The following is an 18,136-nucleotide window of genomic DNA, read 5'->3' as shown; positions in this document are numbered from 1 at the left end:
CAGACAGGAGTGGGATTTTCTTAATGATTGAGATGGCAACTGCTCAGTGCCCTTTTGATCTCTTCAATGGGATCACCTCTAAGATTTTCCCCTACCCAACAATGTTGCTCAGATCCATTATTATTATTATTATTATTATTATTATTATTATTATTATTATTATTATTATTATTATTATTGTTATTATTATTATTATTATTATTATTATTATTATTATTATTATTATTATTATTATTTATTATTTTGGTGTTTAGGTTTTTTGTTTGATTGTTTTAGAGTAGATGAAGTCCCAGCAGTTTTGAAAGAGACACTAGTTGTCCTACTAATCAGAAAGCCAGACCTGAATCCAGTAGATGAGGAGCATCTACTGTCTTATATTAAATCTCCCATAAAATTTTGAGAAGGTAGATTGCAAATGTTGAGTCCTCTGGAGGAAATAGATTATTGCAAGACATGGTGGTCTGCCTTCAGACCTGGCTATGGGTTTTGAAATTGTTTTCATTATCATGAACAACCTATGGAATGTAGAAACTTTTTTCTGACTGAGGTCTGACTGTAAAGCCACTGGTGCCAATACAGATGTGTGGATGTACGAGTATGAAAGTGCATATATTTTTGTCACTACATGTAATTTATTTATTATTGTGCTTTTATTATTATTACTTTAATACCTATAACCTACCCAGAATTCATGAGGTTTATGAGGACAGATAAACTGCATGCATGCAGAAATAAATAAATCTTGCCAGTTGGATCAGATCATAGTCTTATATCTTGTTTGTTACATTCTCCAGCTTAGTGATATACTCCTGTTTATATTTTGTAATAATATATAATTGGGAAACATCCTGGCATATATGTTTTTTGGGGGGGAGAAAGAATAATAATAAAGCCATAGTAGAGAAAATTAAAAGAAGGTCCTCTTTTTTGGAGCCATCAAATATAAAACCTGTCTACTAAATATACAGAGTCTCTAAGGAGCCTTTTATGTCTATGAAGCTTTGAAGCAAAGATGTGAAACAACCTCTCTACTAACTAGTAGGGAATTGACTTCTTTATAATGTGCATATCCAGGATTGTCCTCCTTTGATGCAAGAATGCCTATCCAGCAAGCTGTGCCTATCTGTGCCACTCTGCAAGGTGTCATATTGTGTTCCTTTAGTGAAGTGAGGCATCAAGATGGTCAGCATGCAGGACACTAATGGACCTTCACGTTTTCAATCGGTACTTCAGGAAGATTAATTAATTAATACTATCACCAGAAGTATGACTAGCATCTTTGATACATAAATTTTCTATGGATTTGTTAAACCCTTTCAAGTAATTCAGATTAGACTTTCTCTTCTTTTCTCTTCACACATGAAAACTTCAAGATCTTAGAAATATTGATAATAGCCTTTTTTGTATCTAGGTGGTTGTTTTTTTGGTTTTCCCCCCCCCCCATTTCCATTCAGTAACATTTAGTTTCCTTTAGACATTATATGATGCATTTGATGTTTCCCCATTTCTGTGCCACAATGATTTGTTTCTTGAAGCATAGTATGGAAAATGCTCTCTGTGGCAATGTAATCTCATAGATAAGTGAAACACATTAAAATTAAAGCACTGTGTAATGTTAATTATATGCAGACATTCAGCCTGCTAACTTGAGGTAGAATGAGGGAGTGCATCTGGGCCTCAGCTCAATCCCTCAGTATAAGCTTGACTTATTCTCTCGATTCTATACTTTGCTGCAATGAGCAGTGAATTCTAAGGGGAACCTTGTATGCATTTTATCTGGAAAATGAATAAACCTTTCTGCACAATCAAGAGTCTTCGGAAAGCAATCAAGTTCCTAATTTCATGGAATCCCTTTTTCATTCAAGTGAACATGAGTAAACATCTCTTCAGACCTCGATCTCATTATAGCATAATCAGTAGAAGGAACAAAGGAATAGGATTGTTAAAAGAACAGCATAGATATACATGCAGACACACATATACACACATATCTGAGAACCAGAATAGTATAGTGGGCTATAGTATAGCCTCTTGTCTTCCCATAGGCACAGAACACAATTGAGTAATCTTGGGTCAATCACTGGGTCATTCTTTGGGGCTGCCCCAAAGAAGAGGGGGTTTACCTATTTTCCAAAGCACCAGAAGGGAAGACAAGAAGCAATGCATGAAAACTGAACAAAGAGAGAAGCAACCTAGAACTAAGGAGAAATTTCCTGACACTAAGAAAAATCAACCAGTGGAACAACTTGCCTTCAGAAGTTGTGGGTGCTCTAAAACTGGAAGCTTTTATTAAGGGACTGGATAACCATTTGTCTAAAATGGTACAGGGTCTCCTGCTTCAGGAGGGGGTTGGACTTAGAAGGCCTCCAAGGGTCCTTCTAACTCTGTTATACTGTATAGTTCTGTATTGCTTCTCAGACAAATTCCACATCATCTCTATTTGTAAGCTAATAAACAAACCAACAAACCAAAATAAACTTATTGCATTGATAGTTTCACTGTAAGAACTAGTCAGATAGTACAAAAACAATGGACCTTGAAACCATGTGGGATGCACATTAAGAAAAGTGACAACATACAGTATATGTATACATATACAGTATATTTATATTTTACATATGGAGAACAAATACTGCATAAGTATATGTATTATGAGCATAGTAAGGAGAAGATGTCATGGGATTAAAAAAAAAAGTTAGGCTGCTCCATGTCCAGAATAGCATAGTCAAGAATATATACCTACGCTCTTGAATCAGTATCCAATTCACTGAAATTGAATTATTTGCCCGTTGCCCAGTTCTCAAATTATGACAAATTAAAGCTTCATTAATCATTATTATGGATTCCACCATGCAAATGAGACAACATTGAACATAATGGTGTGCTAATTGTCCCAGAATTGTTAAGTGACATTTCAGAATCAGATAGCAATATCACGTTATCAGAGTGCTTTATGTTTGTTGTATTAATGACTGGGATTAACCATAGCATATTTCCCTTTCCCTTGTTAATGAAGAGAGGGAAACAATTAACATTGTCAAACCTGTAGGATGCTGAGTCAGGACTGCACTTATTAAAACATATACAAGAAGCATTGCTGTTTAACATGGTGATTCTGGACATCTCTGCTCTGAGTGATACTTCCTATAAAACAGATTAGTACAATACTGCAAGTTAAATCAGCATAGGTAGAACAGAACCACAGTACTACTTGTTTCCCCAGATTCAAAATTCAGACTTTGTTTGACTGTGGTCATCATCATTCAATACTTCTGAAGTTTTAATCTTGATCTTCTTTTATATCCCAGACAGTCCAAAATACATGAGATAACAGTAATTGCAACTTGAAGACAAACTTATGACACAATAATTATATTCAGTCTCTATTGCTCTTCTAGCCACTCATGGCTTCAGTCTAAAACATTTCTATTCATGAAGGCTAGAAATGTCATATTTCAGGGTTCTGAATTGTTTGGGAACCTTATACAAATGAGGAGAGAGAGAGAGAGAGAGAGAGAGAGAGAGAGAGAGAGAGAGAGAGAGAGAGAGAGAGAGAGAGAGAGAGAGAGAGAGAGAGAGAGAGAGAGAGAGAGAGAGAGAGAGAGAGAGAGAGAAGAAGAAGAAGAAGAAGAAGAAGAAGAAGAAGAAGAAGAAGAAGAAGAAGAAGAAGAAGAAGAAGAAGAAGAAGAAGAAGAAGAAGAAGGACTTATGAGAAAGTAGAAGTCAGATAACAAATCTACAACTCTATCCCAAGAATGACAGCAACTCAGATTGCAACTAGTATTTGCAAACAAAACAAAAACAAAACAACAACAACAACAAAACAGTAAACTCCACCCAGGCTGTAAATTTTAGTTCAGGGATAAATTGATTTAATCTTTTAAGAGTCTCTTTTAAGAGTTTTGGATTAAAATTTGGTGGAACATTCAAAAGATTTTTAAGAGAAAGATAAAGTTTTCTCCGCAATTGTTTTTATTGGGTATTGTTGTAGATTGTGATGTTAAAGAAACTAATTTGATGTTGAATATGATAACAGCAGCACAGTTACTGGTGGGACAATATTGGAAGAAGGATAGTTTGCCTACTATAGAAGAATGGGTGTTTAAAGTTTCAAATCTTGCAGAAATGTCTAAGATTTCTGCTTACTTGAAAGATCATTCACAGGAAAGATATATTTCAGTTTGGAGGAGATGGATAGATTATATTCAGAATAAATATGGGAATAAAAAGTTCCATTTAGCTTATGAGTAGATTTTAGAGGGATATTGTTATTAATTTTAGTGTTGGTATTTTGTATGTATCTATGTTAAAGGGGAGTTAAAGCACATTATGAATTTGGTTAATTGTATATTATGCATAATTTTTATTTAGAATATGATTATTATAACTATAATCCTGTATTTAGCTCTGGGAAGTGGGGGGGGGGAATTGGGCGGGTTTGGGGTGGGGGGATTTGGGGATATATTGTAAAATCTTGTTTTTGTAAAACTCTTTAATTAATAATAATAATAATAATAATAATAATAATAATAATAATAATAATAATAATAATAATAATAATAATCTTTTAGCCAGACCTTTGAAACACTTGTCTGACCCCCAAATTCTTTCTTTCTTTCTTTCCTTCCTTCTTTCTTTCTTTCTTTCTTTCTTTCTTTCTTTCTTTCTTTCTTTCTTTCTTTCTTTCTTTCTTTCTTTCTTTCTTTCTTTCTTTCTTTCCTCTCTCACTCTATCTATCTATGTATTCTGGGGTAGTGGTGGTCACATAATCACCTTTTGCAACTTTCCCAGCTGACCAAAGTCAATGGCGCAAGTTGGATTTGCTTAACAATTACATCATTCACTTAATGACTGCAATAATTCACTTAACAATTTTAGCAAAAAAAGGTCATTTAATATCCAGCTTAATGACAAAAAGTTCCACTTCCAATTGGTATCATAAGTGAGGAACCAGCAATATCTATCTTAGAACCTTGCCAGAATCTGAATTCACATGTGCATAACCTGAATCTTGGCTAAACAAACCTAGTAAATAGCATTATTCTCTTCTGCAGTCAGGTTTCAAAATACTGGGCAGGTGTTTTGCCTGGAGATGGTCCATTGCCCAGTATATGTGTGTTGCAACAATTTGGGCATCTACCTTCTAAAAATATTTTTTCCCCCTAAGAGGAAGGCAACTTAAAAATAGAAAAGAAATACCATGGAGGATAAAAACAACAAATGTGAAAAATGAGATGATCCACACCTTACTAAAGTTACCTGGAACACTAAGACTGTCAATTGTGTGAAAAGAATTAGAATGAAATATAGTCAGCAAATAGTATCAACTACTTTAAAGAGTCCCTGGTGCCAGCAGACATATCAGAGAAGAAAACTGCACTTAAGATGTGACAGATTTTTTTTTTGGCTGACCTTGAGAAATTTCATGAATCAATTTGCATTGTTGACTATCCAAACATCGACTTGAAATGGAAACAGAGATGGCATTTCTCTATCTAAAGAAATGTATTTTGGTGAGATGCTATGAGTTATCATTTTATTTTCTCCACCCACATCATGGAAAATCATTATTAATTTGCTCATTTTTTATGATGTGCCATCAAGGTTCAAAACATTCTTTGTGCAATGATCCTGAAATGGAAAACAAATAATTAATCATGTCTTTCAGTGGCATCTTTACTTAGAGAGACTAGGGTTGATTCTGGAAAACTTGCGAACAATCAAAATTAAATAAAAATCAGCCAGACCAAACTGTATCTGCCTGCCAATCATAGATGACTAACAGTGTCATTCATACAGCTGTCTCACCAATCCTTGTGTCAAAAACTAGCAATCTATGACACTTCTTATTAAGACAAAATAATTCTTTTTTTCTCAAAACAAAGCAAAGAAAATGTTCACTTTTGCTTTTAGGACACAAGCCTGGGAAATGCAAGGAAAGGAAAGGAAACTAAAGGCAGTTTCAGGTTGACCCATCATGAATAGAGGCCATCAAGAATTTCTGGAAGGCAGGAACAAACATCATCTTCTACTCACCTTCAACCCATTGCAAATATGACCATGACCCATGTTTTCGTGCTCTGAATTATGGTTTGTGCAGGGTCAAATGTTGGTGTCCAGTTTGCCCACTGGATCTTATTCTGTTCTAGACACCTGCCAGCATTTTGTCTACCATGAAGAAGTAGACAACTTATCTTCCTAGAGGTGGGGGGGGAGAAAGCTTTCCACCTCATTTCATTGATGAAATGGTGGAATGGTGCATCAGTGGACTCTTAAAAAACCTAAGCCCACTAAGAAAGAAGGTGGCTAAGAAAGAAAGGGTATGTGAGGCACCTAGTAATTAAAACAGACATGATCATGATCATGTTTGTAACGGAGTATTCTGGATGTCAAGCATACATTATAACCAACAGAGAAAGTCGCTGAGAAAGTGATCTACTAAAAGGTGCTTTAGCTCTTGAGAAAAAGCTGGGAGAATAAAGTATTTTTGTTTGCCTCTTTTACTGGTTTAGATCTGAAAATGGGTCAGATGTTTCTGCAGCTACATATTATGCCAACAAACATATGTATTTACTATTTATTTATAAATCTAATTTAATTTTGTATATTAGTAATATTGTGTGTGTGTCTTTGTTACACGCAAGTATATATGTCAAAAAAATTGTTTGCACACACCTCTACATAGCATACACCCAAATTGGAAATTGATGTCTTGGAATGGCAAGTTGCCTAGGGATGAGGTGGAGTATGGCTGTCATCAAAGCATATGAACTGTCTATGGTAGAATGTAATCTAGAACTGAAACAATTTCTAGCTGTTACCCAAAAGAGTGTAGAAAAAAGGAAGAAAGATGGTTAGGGGACTGTAGGCTAAAACAAGTGAGGAACAGTTGCATGAATTGGGTAAGTCTAGTTTAGTGAAAAGAAGGACTAAGGGACACATGATAGCAATAATTGAGGGGGCTGCCACAAAGAAGATGGGGGTCAACCTATTCTCCAAAGCACCAGAAGGCAAGACAAGAAGCAATGGATGGAAATGTATCAAGGAGAAATCCAACCCAGAGTACAGGAGATATTTTCTGATAGTTAGAACAATTAATCAGCTCACCTTCAGAAACTGTGGATGCTTCATCACTGGAAGTTTTCAAAGGAAAACTGGACAGCCACTTGTCTGGAATGGTATAGGGTCTCCTGCTTGGACTAGAAGACTTCCAAGATCCCTTCCAACTCTTATTCTGTTATTCTCTCAGACCAGATTTTTTTCCCCCTTTAAATTGACTCAGAGTTAAACTAGCATCAGCCTAGAAGTGGACTGCAAAGACCCTTGTAAAATGGATAGGGATAAATATATTGCATATTGATAGTAAAGTCAACTAGTTGCTAGAGAAGGAAAGAAAAATCAAGTATAAAAGTCAACATTAACCTAAGTTGTAAAGACAATAAGTTATTTTATAGCTTGAAATGATAGATGTCTTCACGTGTTAAGAGCGAAAATGAAAAGAGAGAGAATGAACCACCGAAAGCTACTGCTAATAGCGATAATATACAGTATAATCATGTTATCTTTTCATTGTTGTTGTTGTTAGTTGAGAAGTCATGTCAGACCCATCGCGACCCTATGGACAAAGTTCCTCCAGGCCTTCCTGTCCTCTACCATCTTCTGGAGTCCCTTTGGGCTCACACCTACTGCTTCAGTGACTCCATCCAGCCACCTCATTCTCTGTCGTCCCCTTCTTCTCTTTCCCTCAATCTTTCCCAGCATTAGGCTCTTCTCCAGTGAGTCCTTCCTTCTCATTAGGTGGCCAAAGTATTTGAGTTTCAACTTCAGGATCTGGCCTTCTAAGGAGCAGTCAGGGTTGATCTCGTCTAGGACTGACCGGTTTGATCACCTTGCAGTCCAAGGGACTCGCAGGAGTCTTCTCCAGCACCATAGTTCAAAGGTCTCAATTCTTTGGTGCTTGGCCTTTCTTATGGTCCAACTTTCACTGCCATACATTGCAACTGGGAAGACCATAGCCTTGACTATACGCATATATCTTTTCATAGCCTTGTTTAATTGTCTTCAATATTTCCACCCTCTTCTTTCACTTTCTTAAAGAGATCTTCTGCTTCTAATCTCCAAAATGGTATCACCTTGCACTGCTGGGTTTCTCCCTGCAATTTTCCATTCTCTTTTCTATTTTTCCTAGTACAGCAGTTACCACAATACTGTTTTTCACATGTTAAATAAATAAGGTGACTTTTATTGGTAAAGTCTGGTTTGCAAAATTTTGAACATTATCTTACAATCAGGCATTGTAAGTACAATGGTTCGGTAGTTTGGAAATTCTTTAGCATTGCCCTTCTTGGTATCAGAATATAAATTTATCTTTTCCCATCCCTTGGCCACTGCTGTGTTTATCAGCTTACAAATTACAAGAAGCACTTTAACTGCTCCATCTTGCAAGGTTTTAAACAGTATTTGGCCAGTATTTCATCAACTCCTACAGCTTTGTTGTTGGAGCCATTTAACTTCAGTTCCCAGATTGTCTGGCTGCAATTTAATGATCAAACCTTTGTGCATATTATTAACTTTGGGAAGTTTTTATGCAGTTTTCTTCTCTGTATTTGCACCATCTCTCATTTGTATCTTCTTTCTCCAGCATATCTTTGTCATCTTAGTCTTTTATTATGCTAGGTTTGTTTGTTTGCTGCATAAAATATTCCCTTGATTTCTGTTAGATTCTTAAATAAATGTCATGTCTTTCCCACTCAGTTGTTGTTGGTTTGTTTTTTTTCATTTCCTTGCATTTTTTCCGGTCAGACTGGTTTGATGCACCTTGGGTTTTTGAACTTGCTATACTGCAGTTCTATTATTATTTCTTTTGCCTTGCAGGTCCAGTTAAGCAGGGCTCAAGTCGCTACTGCGAAACGTGTATTCAAATTTCTTTTTTCTGACAAAGAGTTAAATGGGAGTCTAGGATAGCTATTTCGAGCTTCTTTGCTTTCATCAGCTAGCCATACCCTTTGTGGGATTTGAACCTAGGCAGCCTGCATTAACCTCTAGGCCACCAGCTCTCCTCCCCTCTTTGTCACCCAGACCAAGGGGATATATATGTAAGTTTTTTTCCGGTATAGCAGTATAGCAAGTTCAAAAACCCAAGGTGCATCAAACCGGTATCTATCTATCTATCTATCTATCTATCTATCTATCTATCTATCTATCTATCTATCTATCTATCTATCTATCTATCGATATAGATATAGATATGTGGATATGGATATGGATATGAATGGATAGATAGATACGTAGATAGATACACATAGTAAAGGTAAAGTTTCCCCCGTACATGCGTGCTAGTCGTTTCCAACTCTAGGGGCTGGTGCTCATCTCCGTTTCAAAGCCGAAGAGCCAGTGCTTGTCTGAGGACGTCTCCGTGGTCATGTGGCCGGCATGACTAGACACCAAAGGCGCACGGAATGCTGTTACCTTCCCACCATAGTGGTCCCTATTTTTCTACTTGCATTTTTACGTGCTTTCGAACTGCTAGGTTGGCAGAAGCTGGGACGAGTAACAGGCGCTCACTCTGTTACGCGGCACTCGGGATTCAATAGCAGGCAAACTGCTGTACACTCTTATTCAGAACTCACCATATAGTTTAGCCATTGTTTTCTCTTTTGTCTTTTGCTTTCTGCCTTTTTAAAGCTATTTTTGATGTATTACCAAGTAACTTTTTGCCTTATGTTTCTTTTCTTTAAATTTGAGATATTTTCGTTTGCTTCATCTTAAATGATGTCACAGATTTCAATCCAAAATTCTTCAGGCACCCTGTTTATCAAATCTAAGCCATCAACTCAATTATTTGCCCTGACTACATTCTCATATGGAGTACTGCTGAGGTTATATGTTATTTGGATGATTGTTTTTGTTGTTGTTTGTTTCCCCTTTCAGTAGATTTTTTTTCAAGTAAAACTCATGATCTGAATTACAATCAGAACTATTTCCTTTCGTGCAATGAAAATTGCTTGCAAAGCATATGGTTAACTTGCTTGTAATATTGCCCATATCACAGTTGTCACTTAAGTTGTTTGAATAAAGTATTTACTATAATGTTTAAAATTTTCTTGTCAGAATTGTGTTAGCGTCTCTTCTACTTATTTGGGAAACTGAGGCTAATTTTTTTTCTTTATTTCAGATGCTACTTTTCTTCCAAGTTTATAATTCCAGTTATCTATTAGGTGTATCACATCTTTTAATTGTTTTTTTTATCAACAAGACATTGCAAGTCAGAATAGAATTCAGCTTTCTTTGCATTTGTAGCTGAAACACAGATTGAATCTCTGTTATATTGATTGGCTTGCCATGGAGCCAAATTGAGATTATTATCATTTTGGGAGAGTTGTATCATAGCGCTATCTTGAAACTCCTTTGCTAGTAATAATAAGCATGCATTTCTTGTCCGCAATAGATTTGATGTTTCCCAGCCTGGAAGAGTCTTTCAGCTCTGGGCTTCCCAATGTTCATTCTGCTCTGACAATGTCAGATTTGTTTGGATTGTGTTTCTGATATTCCATGATGAAAATTCAGAAATCTATCGTTAGAATTTGCTTATTTTGTATTTGTAGTTGGAGCACAAATTGGAACTCTGAAATAATATCATATTTTTGCAGCATCAAACATTCGTTTTTTCCTCTGGATTTATAAGCAGCTATCATTAGTTTGGGAAAATGTTACTTGTAGTTGCCCTCTGTTTTTTATAGTGCCTCACTAGATACCTTTTGATCCAGGAATCTCATCTTCCAATATCACGTTGAAATTGTCCTGGTTGTGAAGATCTACTTAGCTTCCTTGTTCATATTTTGAAGAGGGATCCCAAATTCTTCTCTAGTCTGATCTGTTCTCTAAAACAGTCCTGTGTGACTCTTATGGAAATGCACACTCCAAACATTATAGCTCATAGTATTATTAAGGGGAGGGTGGGTGCATGAAAGTAAATTATGATTATTATTAGGCTATATATGTTTCAGAGTTGAAGAATAAGATTTGCTTTGGAACACGTGGAAGGATTAAAAAAGTTATGCAATTAATTAAAGCAGATGCATCATTTTCTAGGGTTGTGCAGCCTGCTAAGGTGAATCATAATACTGTGACTTAAAAATTGTGTCTTTTTTGTGCGGGGAGTGTTATTAGCATGCATCCTTATTTTTACATTAAAAATAAAGTTTTATTTAAATACAATTTGACTCCTCATAACTTTATGGACATTTTATGTAGTTTTTTTCTTGGTTGCAGTATAGAAGTAACTTTTCTGGCTTTGGAGCATTTTTTTTTGACTTTATAATCTAGTCTATGTCCAGGGATCCCCTGGAATTCCACCATTCATATAATCCTGCTTCTAGCTTAGGCAAGATTGATAAGGTTGTTTGTTTTCTGCCAAACTTTTCTAACTGTATTGATGATCAAATTGGAATAGGTCCTAAAGGTTTGGAGGAACGTCAAGGTTTTATAATTGCATAACTTAAATTTTTTTTAAAAAATAATTTAAGGTATGTGATAGCTACATTTTATCTATCTATCTATCTATCTATCTATCTATCTATCTATCTATCTATCTATCTATCTATCTATCTACCTACCTACCTACCTACCTACCTACCTACCTACCTATCTATCTATCTATCTATCTATCTATCTATCTATCTATCTATCTATCTATCTATCTATCTATCTATCTATCTATTCAGATTCCTTACTTCTGTAAGAGCTCTATGGAGGAGACTGATAGAGTATATGAGTTATCCCTAGTAGTTTGGATCTATCAATCTATCTATTTAATCACTAGATATTGACACCAACCTGAAGGCACACAATTAATTGAAAAAAGAGATATCATTAAAGGTACAGATGACATCCTACTGCAAAACTCTGAATAACTACTTCTAGTATCCCATATACTGTATGTGATAAACAGTGTAGGAGACAATATATTGAATACTAGAAGACGAAGGGAGGAAAAAAGGTTTTTGAACTATAGTTCCCTGGCACTACCTGAACTATTGCAAAATAACATCCCCAAATCCAGTCCACTGAACAATTGATTATAACAAAAGCCACTGAGTGATCCAAAAGATTATGCAGAGTAATATATTCCCTCAAATTGTATATAGCATAGAACAATCTCACTGCTATATTCTGAATGAGAGTGTAAGAAATTTTATATCAGGCTTCTGGTTTGCCAAGCCAGCTGACATGGAAGTCTGGAGGACGGCTCTCGTCTTCCACATCCAGTTTTGCATCACTGGGGGGGTTCTAAAAGGGCCGAAGAGTTGTCTTGGAGGGGTGACCAGAAGGAAGGGGCTTTTGCAGAAATGCGGGGGAGCTGCAACCCCCCCGTTAGTGCCTGCATTCCCTTCGTACTGGCAGATGAAAGACAGAGCTCTCCGGCTGGGTCACTGTAACAACCAGATCATCTGCAAACGCTCTCAATCTATAATCCTGATCTCTAATCCGTATACCCTTAATTCTTTCCGAATTTCGTATTTTTACCAATAATATCTCCAATGTTAACACAAATAACAAAGGCGATAGCGGGCACCCTTGCCTTGTACCCTTCTCAATACTACATACTTCTGACAAACTATTGTTAACTATTATTCGAGCTGTTTGTTTTTGATATAATGCCCTAATTGGTTGCAAAAATTTATCCCCAAAATTCATTTTATCTAAAACTTTCATCAAAAATTGCCAATTCAATTGGTCAAAAGCTTTTTCAGCATCTAAAAAAATTAGCGCTGCAGGGATCTGGTTGTTCCTTTCCAAAAATTCCAACACATCAACTATATGCCTCACGTTATTTTTCATTTGCCTACCACTAATAAACCCAGTTTGATCCCCATGAATCACCCGTTGCAGAACCCTCATCAATCTATTAGCCAGCACCTTAGCAAATATCTTGTAGTCTGTGTTTAATAGTGATATCGGTCTATAGTTTTTTACTTGAGTAGCATCTTGGTCTTCCTTCGGGATCAGAGAGATAAAAGCAGTTCTCCAAGATGGAGGCACCTTTCCCCCTCTCTGGATTGTCTGGAACAATTCCTTTAACGGTTTAACCATCTCTAATTGTAAATTTTTGTAGTAGGCCGCAGTCAAACCATCTGTACCTGGCGCTTTGTCGACCTTCATCTCCTTAATTGCTGTAAATATTTCTTCTTCTGTAATCAATTGATTAATCTCCTCTTTTTGTACTTGCGTAAGAACCGGGATGCTAGCATTCTCCAAATACTCATCAATATCTTTTTCATTAATCTTCTCCTTAGCATATAATTTAGAATAAAAATCCACAAAGGCTTCCTTAATAAAATCCTGTTGAAACACTACCTTCCCCTTATGTTCAATTTTGTCTATGTTAGAAGCCCTCTGCTTTTTCCTTAGTCTATAAGCTAGCCATCTACCTGGCTTATTAGCATTGCAAAAAGTATTATGCCTGGCAAACCTCAAGTTGGTTGCCACTTGATCAGCCATCAATTTATCAAATTGTCCTCTTAATAGCTTGATAGCCTCCTTAGTCTTCACATCCAATGGATTCAAAATCAAGGCCTTCTCTTTTTCCTTAATTTCATTCTCCAATTCTTTCCTTCTAGCTTCCAAAGTACGTCTGTATTTATTATTCATATATATCAGCACCCCTCTCATATATGCCTTGCTAGCATCCCAAACCATGTCCATAGAAGTATCCTTATTCATATTAATTTCAAAAAAATCCTTCATCCGTTGTTTACATTCTTCCACATTTTTCTGATTTCTAAACAAGTTCTCATTTACGCGCCACGAGTGCCTATGTCTATTGTCCTTATTGATCTCTAACCATACTGGACTATAGTCAGAAATAGCTCTTGCACAGATCTTTACCTTCTTAATCCTAGAAAAAAAGTCGTTAGTCAGCAAAATGAAGTCAATCCTAGAAAAAGATTGATGTCTATCAGAAAAAAAAGTATAATCCTTTTCATGCAGGTGTGTGTCACGCCAAATGTCTCGCAATTCCAAATCATCCTTCATTTCAAAAAAAGACTTAGGCAGTCTGGCATGGCACGGAATACGCTTAAAAAAACCAGCCTTATCCATCTGTACGTCCAAAACGCCATTCCAATCCCCCATAAAAATAAACGATTTGTAATCCAACTGAGTAAGCTTTGTATGAAGTGAGCTAAAAAAGTCAGCCTGTTGTTGTTGTTGATTAGGAGCATACAGTCCAACTAAAAGCATTTTTTTACCTTCTAACAACAAATCTATCATTACGTATCTTCCATGCTTATCTGCTTCAATTAAATCCGCTGTTATAGCACTTTTAACATAAACAACCACTCTGTTTTTCTTATTCATTGCAGAGGCAACGAATTGCGTACCCAATCTTGAATTCAGTAAAAACTTTTGGTCCATAGCCCTAATATGTGTTTCTTGCAAACATATAACATCAGTCTTAAATTGTTTTAAATATTGAAAAACTTTCTTCCTCTTCTGAGGCGAATTTAATCCATTAACATTCCAAGTTAAAAATTTAGTCGCCATCCTTATCGCCTCGAAGCTTCTGGAGCACCTCTCCAATGGCCCTGTCGCCTTTGGACCGCGCTCCTCCCACTGCCTCGCTGTAAGTGCGCTTTGAAAGTTCCATAAACTTCTGCTGGTCTTGTTCTTTTATTTGTTTTGCTCTTTTTAAAGCAGCACGTGTCACCCTTAGCTCTCCAGCATCAGCCAACAAAGTTGTAATTTGATCCCTTCCAGCACCATCCTCCTCTGTCTGACCATCTTCAGCCTCATGAGGTTTTTCTTCACCAAATCCCTTTGCCGCTTCCAAAAGTGATAGTGGGGTTGCTTTTAAAACATTATTGTAGAAATCACGCACCTGTGCCACAGTAACCAGGCGGTATCTTTTACCTTCATACATCGCCACCAGCCCAACTGGAATCTCCCATCTGAACCTTATATCACGTTGCTTAAGTTCCTGCACAAGAAATGCAAAGTCCTTTCTTCTCCTTAAAATCTTTGGAGGAATTTCCTTTAAGACCAAAACTTCTTGGTCAGCAACCACTACTTTAGTATCGTAGGCAGCTTGAATAACTTCATCTCTGATTTCTCTCTTTGTAAAATAAACCACCACATCTCTAGGTAACTTCCTCTGTCTGGCAATCCATGAGTTAACACGAAAAACTTTATCCATACATCCCTTTATTTCAGATGCTGGCTGACCCAATACTGCTTCCAGGGCTTCAGAAATCAGCTGCTTTAAATCTTCTTTAATATTTTCTTTTAAGCCTCTGATTCTAACAGCATACTGCATCTGGTGAAACTGAACAAGTCTTAACTCTCTGTCCATTTTGTCTCTTAAGTCTTCATTCTCCAATACCTTTACTTCTAGTACAGCATTTTTTTGAGTCAAATCTTCCACTTTTTCTTCCAAACCTTGCACACATTCAGCCACACTTTCCACTGTAGACAAAATGTCTACCCTCATCGCACTAAATTTCTCTTCCATCCTCTCTTCTATTCTCTCCTCCATTTTTGCCAATTTATCACCCAATGTTTCTAAAATTACCTGGGCATGTTTTTCAAGGGCATCTTGTAAATCCTTCGATGTCAATGCAGCAGGAGGAAGCAAGGCTTGCAACGATGTCTGTTGCACCGGAGAAGTTCCAGCACTCCGAAGGGTTTTTGAGGGAGGTTTAGCCGCCATCTTTTACTTTCACTTGTGACGCACTTTCACTTTAAGTTTAAAAAGTCCATTAAGCTCGAGAGTAAAAATAAAGATCCTCTTCACCTTTTCCTCTTGTACCGCTCTGCCTGCTCCTTTTATTCCAGGGTCTTTCCTTCTGGCAGGGGTGGTCGCAAACGCCTGGCTCTGCTCCAAGAAATCCGGAGCAGAGACGCTGACCAGCTGGGAGCAACCCAGGCTACGGGGGAGTTCGATCCTTCAGCCGCCCAAGCTTTAAACTCAGGCGGCCCCGGAGAACTCGACCCCTACCTGGGGCCTCACCCCCTCCTCTTCTCCCGAGGAGGGGGCTTCAAATTCACCCGAACAGCTGATCGGTGCTGTTTCGGGTGAAATCTACACAGCTGAGCCGCGGGCAGCCCGAAAAGGCTGTCTCCGGCGCTCCGCCGCCACCGGAAGTCCAACAAACACAGACTTTTGAAGACCGTAATGGGAAACATGTGGGGAAAAAAATTATTCAGTCCAGGACAATTATACCAACAGGTGAAAATAATGAGAAGATTTGGCGTTGTTAACAGACTCTTCAATCCTTCAAAAATGGAGACTGGAGGGCTACTTCAATATGATATAACAACACAAGAATGCTTTGATGACCCTGAGGCAAAGAAGCGAAAAATGACATGGCAAAGTAAGAAAGTAAGAATAAGATTGAAGAAATATGGACATCCTTAAGAGGCCTGAAATAGATAATACCAAAATAGACAGGATTGTACTTGGATTATGAGAGATTGTTTTGATGAGTAGAAAAAAATACTAATTAAAAAAATAAAACACAGATGTATGAATACTAACATTGAAATATTGAGCTCTTTAAATGACATAGATTAAGATGTACATATGTTAAGAATGATAGAATGTAACTAATATACTTGGATGTAGTGACCTGAAAGGATGTATTAAATGTTGGAATGGAAGAAATTTTGGTTAATTTTTAATTTTCAATATGTGGAAACTATAAATGAAAAATAAGAATATTATATTGTCCTCCTGTTTCTCCTCCTTGCAATTGGTATTCTAATGACTACTATTCTAATATTGTACTACTAATATTGATATGGAAATGAGATAAATAAGAAGTGTGTTTACATTACTAGGTATCGGAGAAAATTGTGTAAAGGGAAAGGAGGTTATTTAGCAATATGAAAATGAGAATTTTTAAATGTTTAATTTTAATATCAATGTAAAATTAAAGCTGGAAAAATATATAAGGTGTTTGATGTTTTAAAGATGGAATGTTAAAATATAAAATATACCAAAGTATTGACAAATATAAGAAAACTATTAAATGACTGATGGATAGCAATGAGAAATATGTTAATTTAGATAAGAGATAATATGTATTAAAGGAAACAAGAGAGAGGAAGTATTGGTTACAACAATTTGGAGATTTGTAATAATATGTATTTGTCTGAAATGCAACTATTGTAACCCAGACACCACGTTGCTTTTTAAAGATAGTATTGTAATATTGGAAAACTAATAACCAAAAAAAAAGAAATTTTATCTCAAAATATATTTTATTATTTATACTGTTTCCATCTTTCATTAATACATTAACAGAATCCACAGTAGTCTGAGAATCAATGTCTCCACTAAATAATTGTCAGGCAAGCTGAAACTAAGTTAGTAAAGTAAAAACAGCAAACAAGGGAAAATCTTTTACTCAAACTTCCTCAAACTTTCAAATAGGTTATCCAGACCTAATGCACATATCAAAGGGAAGATCTATAAACACAAACAGAGTTAATTAAATTAGGTCTTCCAAAAAAACTGCATGTTCACAAGAGTAAACATCATAGATGAAATACCTACAGATATACACCTCAAGTGCCACTCTACAATTAGCATGTAGACACTTCCATGACAGGACAAGCTTCTCTATAAAGCTATACCCCATTTCTCTGCAGCTGCTCCCAAAGGCAAACTCTTTGCTTTTAGGAATAAATATTTCTTCTTTCCTCACAGCTGTCTGAATCTCATTTTTATTTATTCTTCTGCAACCCCAAACTATTCTTCTTCTTTTGACATGAGTGACTGAAATGGGTCCAGAAAATTATTTTTACCCAGATACATCTGGAGCTACAAAGTTACTATATCTTCTTAGTCATTTTACTAAAGATTGAAATATTTAAGTCCTGTAATTGTATGGCTATAATTAAAAAGTTTTTCCAAGTCAAAAGAAGGTGCTTTCAATAAAACGTTATAATTGACTCTTTCAAACATGCAGGCACTTAGCTTATGGAGTTTAACCCAGTTAGGCCTATTCAGTCAGGAAGGACAATGGGAGCCCATATCCTTTCAAACATCATCTTCATATCTTCAGGTTCTCTAAGCTACAAAAAAATAATAGTAATAAAAAATTGAACCTGACAAGCAGTTGCCAGGACTTTCTTT

Source organism: Vipera berus (genome assembly GCF_964194415.1).
Source record: "Vipera berus genome assembly, chromosome: 4".
NCBI classification, from domain to species: domain Eukaryota; kingdom Metazoa; phylum Chordata; class Lepidosauria; order Squamata; family Viperidae; genus Vipera; species Vipera berus.
Note: the sequence above shows the minus strand (reverse complement) of the source record.